Source organism: Aphelocoma coerulescens, chromosome 12, assembly GCF_041296385.1.
Source record: "Aphelocoma coerulescens isolate FSJ_1873_10779 chromosome 12, UR_Acoe_1.0, whole genome shotgun sequence".
Classification (NCBI taxonomy): domain Eukaryota; kingdom Metazoa; phylum Chordata; class Aves; order Passeriformes; family Corvidae; genus Aphelocoma; species Aphelocoma coerulescens.
Genome location: NC_091026.1, coordinates 18,613,543 through 18,624,322, shown reverse-complemented (window position 1 = coordinate 18,624,322; position 10,780 = coordinate 18,613,543).

Below are 10,780 nucleotides of genomic sequence, written 5' to 3'. Positions count from 1 at the left end.
GGGATCTGTGCGCCTCCTGAATACATCCCAGTATGGGGAACTTGGACTAACTGGGAGCAGGTTTGGTTTCCTTTACTGCTTTGAGAAGTCATGCATGAACCCTTGACAGTCAGTGGAACCCAGGAACAAAACCTCTGATTAGGTTTTCTGCTGAATGGGAGGAGGAGAAAAAAAGGCAATTCCTTTTTGCAGTGCTCCCGAAACAGCCAAAAGTGACCTTGCAGAGCGCTGCTGCTGCCCAGGGTAAGGGCCACACTCCACTTCACAGGAATATCAAACATGTTTGGCAGTCAGAAGGTCTTTTTCTGAACAGAGGATGAACTGTTGCACTTCATGGGTGGTTACTAGTGCAGATGTCTGGGGTTATGAAAGTGCAAAGATAAATTCCTGATCTTTAGGAAAGGCAAAATGGAGAATGGAGGAAAATAGAGCTTTTCTCAAGTGTAATAAGGAACCAATGTGCAGCAACTGTTTGAAAACTGCTTCAAAGCCACTTAAGTCAATGAGTGATTTCCCACTCATTCCAGTAAGCTTTTAATCAAGCCAATAAAGGGGAGACAGAAACAGACTGATGGAAATTAGAGAGGTGTAATCAAAACACGTGTATCCATTTGGAAATGGGACATAAAATGGACTTTTTTCCTTTACACCATGTTTAATGCTCATGTTTCTGAAGATATTTATTTAGAAAAACAATCAGACTCTCACTGGCAGAGAACATAATAATCTAATAAGTTTTGCAGACTTATATGGAATGGTAACTATAAAAGATGCCACCTATAAATTAAGGTTCAAAAGGTGAGACAGAAACGGAATATTAAATAACAGCACCTTTCCCTAAGTTGAGTTAACTGTTCCAGCAAAATTTATTGCCAATCTGGCTACAACATCTGCAGAACTAAAGGAATTGTTAGAGAAAAATGAAACTTGTCTTTCTGCCAAAGTTTGGAGAGGCTTAAACAGAAATTAATATCCATAAGAAATCCTGGAACATTTTTGAAAAATTATCTGTCTGGCAATTCCTGCTGCTTTTCAGAGAAATAAAAGCGTTTTAAAAGGCATCTTTCACAGTGCAGTTCAAACTTGCTCCACAGAAATGATGGTGCTTTGATACAACTGTGGTAAGGTAAATTCATGCTTATCACTCTTATTTCTGTCAAAACAAATCTGATGCATTCTCTGCAGAAACAGACACCAGGCTCTCGTACCCCCACAAAACGTGGCACGTGTTGATGCTGAATAGAAGGGGTAAGGATGATAATGCAGGAGCCCATCTGTATGAGCAGGTTCAAGGTGACACTGCAGGGTAGTGCTCTCCTCTGGGTCATGAATCCTCTCTCCAGTGTGTGTTCTGGAGCAGCACTGCCAGAGCAGCTGAGATGGTCTGCAAAGGCCTAAGAACTAATCAGCAGTTGGCCATTTTTGTCCATAAAATATCCAGCTGCTTATAGTTAAACATGCTAATGGCTCTTCCTTTCAAATTCTGGAATCCTCCAGTTCCTTTTAATTACTAGATTGTAAGAGATAAATGGCACCAAGAATTCGGTCATTTGATGACAGGCTGCTTCTCTTTTATCACTGAAATCTGATGCCTACAGCCTCTACTATTTGTGATAATAGACCATGGAAAAGAAGATAATCTATACTGTTAAAATGTTAAATCTGAATTCCCTCTCCTCTCAGGGCACCTCGCAGAGAACTGGGCTCTGTGGGCTGTTCCTCCTTAGCAGGAGGCATTCACTGGATTACGAAGCAACACCACACTTGCTGAGGCAGATTCCCAAATTCCTGGCCCGGGGTGCAATGCCAGCACTGCCTGCACTGTTGGAAGAGCTGGGTTTAAAATGGCAAGGCCCAGAGAAAACAACATCAGTTACAGCAGAGCAGCCTTCGGTACAAACTGAGATCCCAGTGCTGGACAAGGGTAGGGGCTGAGATGCTGAATTCATGACCTAGAAAAATAAATTTTGATTAACCAGTAATTGGTGAAGAACCAGAAACCAGGATTAAATCAACTCGTGGATGGCAAAAGTTACAGCATTTGGATTGCATGAACTTCTCCAACATCCGGAGCACTCTTCACTCCTGCTCAATCAAACTGGGAGAAATTCTTTCACAGCATTTAAGGATCCTCAGGACTGTGAACAATGATTTCTGTTCATAATACTTTGGTTGTTATGACACCTTCTTGCTGTGGATTTCAGCTAATTAGCAGTAATTACTTTATCCACAGCATCTTTAGCTCTGGTAAAGGTACCCCCATCCCATTATCCAAAAGCTCTTCAGCACAGGGCAAGTTCAAGTTCCCCTATGTCCACAAGGATCAATGTCTTCGGATCTTTTCTTGCCAACACAGCATCAGGGATAGATCCAAGGTGCTTCTTGGTTTTGGGATTTCAAACTTGCACAGTCCTCATGTGTAAATAAGTCCCTCATGCATATTTGATTGCTGCCTTGGGTGGCAATATCCTGCCTTTAATGTATGTGCACATTGTGCAGTTGCTGTGGGAACTGTAACTTTGAGGTTTCACAATTCAAACAAAAAATAGAAAGAATGTATTTATAGCCTTTATTTATTTGGCTTATGAATCAACATGTTAATATTGATGCAATGGAAGAAGAAAGGAAAACAAACTTCTAAACAGAAAGCGCAACATCAAACACTGATCTGTTTATTCTTCTCCTCTGCAAAGTTCCCATAACAGCAGAATCACAGCAGCAGAAGAGGAAAGAATTATAAACCAAGGGCCAGACAAAAGAGGAGAGAGCAAGCTGCAGAGAGATGAGCAGCTGAATGAAGTTCTTAGAGATCAAGCTTTACCAGTCACAGATGACACCATGCCTGAAGATGCTGTGACACATCCCAGGATTTGCCATCTCCAGGTGTTTCCCCAGGAGCCTCGAAGCTCACCCAAGGCCCAGGCCAGTGCCCCAGGCTGCTCAGGCAATCACAGCACCGGTTTCCACATTCATCTCTGGGGTCTGGGTGGTCACAAAATGTGGGATCTAGGTTTGCTTGTAGATTTAGGCTTATCTGAGCTCCCTCGAGGGGGTTGTGCCCCGAGGAGCTGCCCCAGCAGCTGTGTCACAGCCCAGCACTGCCCTCACTGACCGTGGGAGTGCGACTGGTGTTGGTTCAATTGCAGCTTCACCACAGGGTGATTTCAAATCGTTATGAAGAAAACAGAAAAGTCACCTCACAGGTGACTTTTACTGGCAGTGAGATGTTCCAGTGGCCAAGACAGAGGAGTAAAGCACCGTGGTTAATTTACTGAGCCAGGGAATTTCAGGGGACGATCCCGCTTGACCCCTCTCTCCCTCTCAGGGCCAGGGCACTTTAGCACTTCCATCTCAGATGTCCTTTACCTGCATTCCCACCACAGGAGTTATGGCCACAGAAAATGCCTGATATCAACAAAATGTGGAAGGAAGGGAAAAATCTTTCCACTCTCGCTTCACAGAGGGCTGGGATTGTGCCAGAGAGAAGGAGCTGGGCAGAGGAACGGGAAAGCAGCTCTGGTGTGAGGATAAAGTGGAATGATTATCCATGTGATGCTGATTGACCCACATGTAACCAAGGGCTGTCAAGCCCTGGGCGCTCTGGCTAATTTTTGCAACCAATTAATAAGCTGGAGTTCACTTAGTGAAGCCCAAGCTGCCCCATGCAGCTCATTGCAGGAGCAAGGAGTGAACTTGGCTGCAACAGCTGCCTGAAGTCGAGAGTTTGGTGTTCGCAGGCTCGGCAGTGGAGAAGATCATGGACACAGAACTGGGTTTTTTTCTCTGAGATACTCCTGTGATATATAAAAAAATACTCTGCTTTCCACTGATCCAGCAAAGACACACAGTAGGTTCTTAACTTAGAATAGAAAGGGATTTTTTTTTTTTTTGGTCCAGGAAAAGGTTCTGCTATGAAGCTAAATATGTTTGAAACACACAGCAGTCCAAAGCAACAGTCATGCCTGAGACACTAATATTTACTTCTATTGTGACAGAGTTCAGCACAGAGAAGTTGGCAGAAAGAATTGTAAGCACAAGTCCATCCTCTGCCTTCCTGCGTGATTACAGCTCATTTTGGCAGTGTACTTTTCTCTGGCAATGAAACACTTAATAGCAGCCTGAGATTTCTGAAGGCTGACCCTGTGCTATTTGTACCCACCTCACTTCCAGATGCAGGTCCTTGTGAATAAAGCCACTTTGAGGGGACATTAGAACTTAATTCTGTGATGAATGATTTGGATTCTGCTGGTAAACAAACTCTTCCCACTGCAGAGGGACAATGCTGGAGCCAAAGAAAGGGGCAAGACTACACTGGCCCCATCATCTGCTGATTATTAAGTTTTCTGGGATGTAATTATTTTTTTTCTTCTCTGATCCATGTGGCCTGGTATCCATTTCATCTGCAGTCTGTAACTACATTTTACAAAAGGTGAAAAATGAGGGACCTGATAGGTTCCTACAGGCTGGAAGAAAAGCGTGGAGCTGACTCCCCGTGCAGGGCTGTTCCCCACAGCTATTTTAGATATGAACATTATTGCCACTGTGCTGAATGGATTTCATATTGTGGCATAAATCTGTCAATTAGGATTGCAATTAGCATCCGTGACTAATCCTGCACATGCTGGGAAGTTGCAGCGTGCGAGTTCCTCACCAAAGGGGATGGTTTTGTTTCTTTGTTATTCCACTTTAATGCCAGCTGACAACTTCAGCAGTGGGGAAAGGACAGAAAATTGTGAGTTTGCTTTTAAATGGGAGGTGAAGGGTTGGTTAGAAGGGTTTCAGCAGAGGGTGAGGTCTTGATTCTCCTGTATTATATGAAATACTGTATTCAACTTCACATTATGCATCAACTCCTACAGCTTTCCTTTAAAATGAATGCTCCAAAGTTGCTCTGAACTTTGTAAAGGACTTTGTTGCACAGCTTTGTTCTCATGGTCTCTGATAGCACAGCTCCTTAAAAGTCTGATAAAAAGGAAGTTATTCTGAACTCCCTCCACACCATCATATTCTTCTATGGCAAAGCCTTTTAATGCTCTCTTAACAGTGTAAACAGATTTTTTTATTAAAAAATGATATCTGTAAGCAATTAATGTGCTAAGATTTAACGATGAAAATAATCCAGCCTTCAAATGTGGCTAAAGCATAATTAAAAAAACCTCAAGGAACAACAAAAAGTTGCTCTGGGCACTGTGTTTTGGTACAACATCTGGAAACAAGGGACTTCTTTCTCTTTCTTCATTATTTTCTTTATGCCAGTAGAGGGCACAACTGTTTAAATCACATTTATTTCACACACAGTGAGCCATAATAAAGGCAATTAGAAAATTCATAGGAAAAAAACCCCCATCTATTTCCAATAATGAACATTTTGTGGCATTTTCCTGTATTATCCAGGAACTGCTAATAGCAAAAAGAATGTTATTTAAATGATTTTTGCATTCCAGAACAGCAAGAGTGTTTGAGTGTTTCTGTAGAGTTCACAATCAAAAAGCAAAATTTTGGGCAATGGGATTAAGGGAAGGAAAGATAATGAGATGGAAGTGCATGAATAGAATAAAACCAGTGTTAATTGAAATCCAAACCCCATTAATTTGCTGCTTTTAAATAATCGGAATTGGAAGGTTTGTGACTTTTTAATCAAATTTTGTACAAAACTTGGTAAAATTTCTGTGCAAAAACACCTCTGCAATGGGAAACAAAATCCAGGGGTAATTTTTCATTGTATTATTCCATCTGACATCCATGCAAAGGGAATTAGAGAGGCTTGGGATAAACCATGGGCTTGAAAATGACAAAACAACAGTTCTACTTTTCATGCATAGCTTAGGATCCTTTCATCCCAGAGTTTATTTCTGGAAAGGCTTTGAAAAATCCTCAAGTCAACAGATTAATAGCTTACCTGGAATGGTAAAGGAAAAATTAATTAACAGAAAGAGAATCCAGTGGGACAAAGTTTAATAAAACACAGGAAAAACAGCAACTCGTTTTCTTCCACTTTCTGGCCAATGTCTTCAAAATTTTGGAGCCAGCTCCATGCAGGGTTTCAGTGAGTAGAAAATCTGATACTGGATTGATTCTAATGCTGAAATTAGAGATGTTATCTTCCAGCCAACCAGCACTCTGCTGTCAAAGAAAGTTGACAGAATTACTGAAGAACATGGAAAATTGCCAGCCATGGATGGAATTGGTGTTTGGGAGAGGGGCACAAGAAGGATCAACAGCAGGCACTGGGAAAATAATATATCCTATGATCAGCTTGAATGCTCTTAGAATCTTCCTTTTATTTTAACATTCTCCAAGTATTTTAAAGTCTGCTTTCAATATGTTAAGGTTCACAAATGCCCCCACGCTGAGCTGCAGGAACATTCTGGCTGGAGGTCACTGACATGCTGTTTTCCTTATTTTTCCTGCTCCAAGACATTTGCACAGGGTCGTTTGTATTCATTACTGATGCACACTGTTCCCATCAGGGTATTTATAGATCTCAAAATTATTAATATTTGATTTAGGGAAGTATCCTTAACCTGGACAGGAATTAAGGCCTGTGTTTTCATGGAGACAAATGTAAATAGTGGCTGAAATCCTTCACCAAATCCAAGCTCCGGGGCCCTTTTTGCCTTGTTTATCTCTCAGGTAGGCTGGTTTTCATTTTGTTTCTTTCCAGGTCACTGTTATTTATGCTCCTTGTTTTATCTGGCTGCATCTGATCCTGCTGGCAAAGGATTAAATGCATTTACCTTCTCTTCCCCTCAGACATGTTTGGGATGCCTGAGCTAACTCATGAATGAAACTGCATAATGCTGAAGCCTCAACCTACTTTATTATATTTACATTTAAAGTGTCAGATGATTTTTAAAGTTCCACACACAGAATTACTCCTTGGCTGCATGGAAGGTGCTGTGTTAGAAACAGCTGAAGGCTGAAGGGATGAAGAGAGTTCCTGATGTTTGGGTGTTGGCTGCCATGAATTCCCCAGCTAGAGAGAAAAGCTTTGGAAAAGACTAAAATACTGCATCACATTTGCAAGCAAATATTGCCCCATTACAGAAATCCCTTCAAAAATATGGGTTAAACTCTTTCGAGTAGAGTGAAAAATCCCTGTGAGTCTAAGAAGGGAAGGAGGAGTAGCTGCTGTTTCCTCCTCTCCTCCTCAGCATGATGGTGCCAGTGATCACATTTCAGAGCACTCTTAAGGAGTATTTCTTTGCTGGTCAAATATTTCCTAACCACATTTTACTGGCAATGGCTGCCTGTGCTTTGCTTTCTGCCTTCACCCCCTGAACAGCAAATTCACAGTCATTTTTTCGATTCATTTATCCTCTGTGGGTTGACCTCCTCAAAAGTCAGTTTGAGCCCAGGAGAGGAGTACTTTCTCCTCCAGAGAGAGCTTCCTGCCCTGTGAGAGCTCCTCAATACTCTAAACAAAATATCTCATTTCTTTAATAAACTAAGCTGAGCTTTTGATAGAATTAAAACCTCTCATTTAAAAATGTTCCACATGTAGCAAACTTGAATAGTACATCAGGCAATTTGTTGGAACAAAGGATGACAGGGGTGGTGGGAATATAATTTTGTGTTTAATTGTATTTGATTAGGAAAGTTAAACAGCCCATCATTCAGCTTCCAGGGCAGCCATAAAATCTCTTTGCCTTCCACTGAATTGCTGGCCAGGCCTCCGGGCATCAGGCTGGTTCCTGCTCAACACTTCAGCTCAAGGTTGCCAGTTATTAGGTAATGCTAAGAACTGATCCCTTGCATTTTAATGGATGTGACAAAATCAGGCAGCAGTACTGCAAAAATAACTTGAAATATAGGGGAGTGATCGTATTTTAATGCCTGGTAGCTGCAGATGTTCAAATTACTGTAATACTATTAAAATGAGCAGCTATTAATACACAAATATTTCAGTGACACACAAAGAGTCAAAAAAAATCCCCCTGAAATCATGACAAAACTGAAATTGCCTGTTTATTGGAATTAGCCTTCAATCACTTCTTTCTAATGGGCAAAAGGCTGCACATCTGACAGCACTCCTCTCATTGCTCTCCCTCCCAGACTTCATAGATTGCTTTTATGCCTCCATCTACCTATACGCAAAATCATTTCCCCATTTTAATTTTCCTTCTCTGTGATTTCAAGATATTCTATATCAGTTTGCACTCGCTGGGCACTTAACCTTCCTATTATCATTTTCTTTCTGTGCGATGCTCTCCAGCACAATTGCACATAATCCACTTTCTTTTATGGGTTTTGGAATAGTCGCTGTGGCCTGCTGCAGGTCCTGCCTGCATTAAGGACATTTGCACCCACAGAACACCAGTGCTGGGGTTATTACAGAGGTGTAAACCCTTAATGCAGGCTCTGTGTCGGGGCAAAGCGAGGTTTCTAGTGCTGCACTTTAATCCAGCCACAGAATTCCTTTCCTTCCTACAGACAGGGCCTCCCCCTGCCCGCCCTTCCCTCCTCCTGCTCCCAACACCAGTTGCACTCTCCATTTATAAGCACGAGCAGCAGCTCATAGAGGCAATGAAATGGGAATTTCAAAATGCTTGGTGATTTAATCAATTGGGTTTGATGCCAAAAGAAGTGTTACAATTGACTGCAGGGAAATTGGACCAGAGCTGTGATGGCTGCTTCTGAGAAGAGAATTATTTTAAGACAAAGGCTCCCAGGCCTGTGGAGAGCAGGATTATCCAAAACGGGCACAAAATACAGCACGAGGAGTGTGGCTGATGTTGGGGTCAGTGTTGGTGACCATGGACGAGGCATGGGAGTGATTGCAGCTTTTCCTGTGGCACCACCACACCAAGGAATGTCCCCATGCTTTGGGGAACTGGCTTGGCTTGTACATATACATACAGCTATTCCAAAAAACCCAAACAAGTTCTTACAGCTGACCTCGATCTTGAGAGAAATGCACAATCTCTTAACTGTGCCTGCAGATCAAGGCCTCAGATTAGTTGGTATCAGTGTCAGCTTAAGGAGGGAAATGTCTCTTAAAAATCACAAAGATTAAATTTACATTAAGCACTTATCTTTAAATAAGAATCCCGTAAGTATAACCGGAAAGAGTCCATTTTCTACCCATTTAACTGCACCCAAAGGATCCTATATTTTGTCCATATTATTTTTGCCATTGACACTGTTGTGCCCAAAAGTGTGATTGGAAAAGGTGGGCTGCTGTAACTTTTACACTAGAAGGACAGAAAACTAAATTGTCAACTGTTTCTTAATTCATTTTTAATATTCTACTTTCTAGTGGCTGTTTCAGTTAATTGAAAAGAAACTGATAGTGGTTGTCAATGTTAAGACCAGACTAATGGTCCATTGAGCCCCATTGACAAGGCCCCACCTTGGCAATGTCCCAGAGGGTGTTTTACAAAACAAGTTCAGCTTAAGCTTGAGGTGAGTTACTTGGTATTTCTGCCAGTGGTAAGAGAAACTCTTTGAAAGCTAAAGCAGCTGAGAGACAAGCGCTGATTGATTTTTTTTCTGGAGGAATTTATGGTGTATCTAAGTCTGTGGTGGCTAAATTCCCACCTAAAACTTGAAAAATGAGGTTTGTCAAAGCAGGGCACAAAAGTTATGTGGGCAATCCATCTGGTGAAAATGTGAACACGGAAAAATTGCTTGGCAGTGGATATAGCAACTCTGGCAGAGAGCAGTGAGGGGGTGCAGTTAATAGGAGCACGTTGGTAATTGAGGTCTACACCAGCTGCCATCAGGATGGACAGGGTTAAGCCGAGTCTTCAAAACAAATTATTAATTGGGAAGTTTAAATATGATCTTCATGTACCTGCTTACCCCTGTGCTCATAAATTAAAGCCTGGGGTTTTTCCCACTTTGATTCTTAGGAAGCATTAATTAGACAGCACTCAAGTAGAAGCGTTGCTGTTCTTCACATATCATTTCAGAGACCTGTCGACAGTGATGTCTGAATGACAAGTGGAAATGAAAAAAAAATCATTAGCTGGAAGGAGCATGAGACTGGCAATTAAGTTGTTATTATTGAATGTGAACATTGCAGTGGGTTCCGAAGCCCCAGATGGCAGAAGGGAAGCACAGGCTCAGGGACTGTGTGAAAACATTCCAGGTAACCTCAGAGAATTCACTGTCTGCAAATTGCTTCCCTCCAGTAAGTACATGGTGATACTGCAGCTTTGCTGTGTTTTCTGAAATGAATACAGGAAAAGCACTTACGAACCCACTATTTCTGCATGCCCAGGTTGCTGGAAAGTAAGTGAGAGGAAGAGTGGGTTTTGTCCTTTTTAACTTGTCATCTCCAAGATTAGAGTCATCTTTTCAACCTCACAATCTCATAAAGTGCCTCTCTGACAAACTTAAAATAAAAGCATATTTTATGTGGCCTAACTTGATACCTATGATAGGAATCTGAAGTCCTTGACTTAACTGAAATTGAAAAAACATATTAGTTGGCCAAAGGAGTCCAAAGATTGGGCTGGGCTGGAGGTGACAAAAGACACCAAGGAAGGCAAGCTGCAGGATGCATCTTCAAAATTTGAACAGCCTCTGTGGTCGGTCAAGCATAAAAATACAGGCCATCCTTCTCACGCTGGCCTCGCACAGCTACAGCTGATATTTCCATGTGGAGAGCTGTGCCACAGGTCCCTGCCCTTGTCAGCTCTCATAAGCCCAAGCGAGTCTGGGTGTTGTGAATACGTGACCAGCAGAGCTCTGAGGAAGCCAAATCTGTATTCGGGGTTTGCTCCTGGGCCTGTGCTCAGTCTCTGCCCCACAGAGGAGTTCACAGCCACCACAC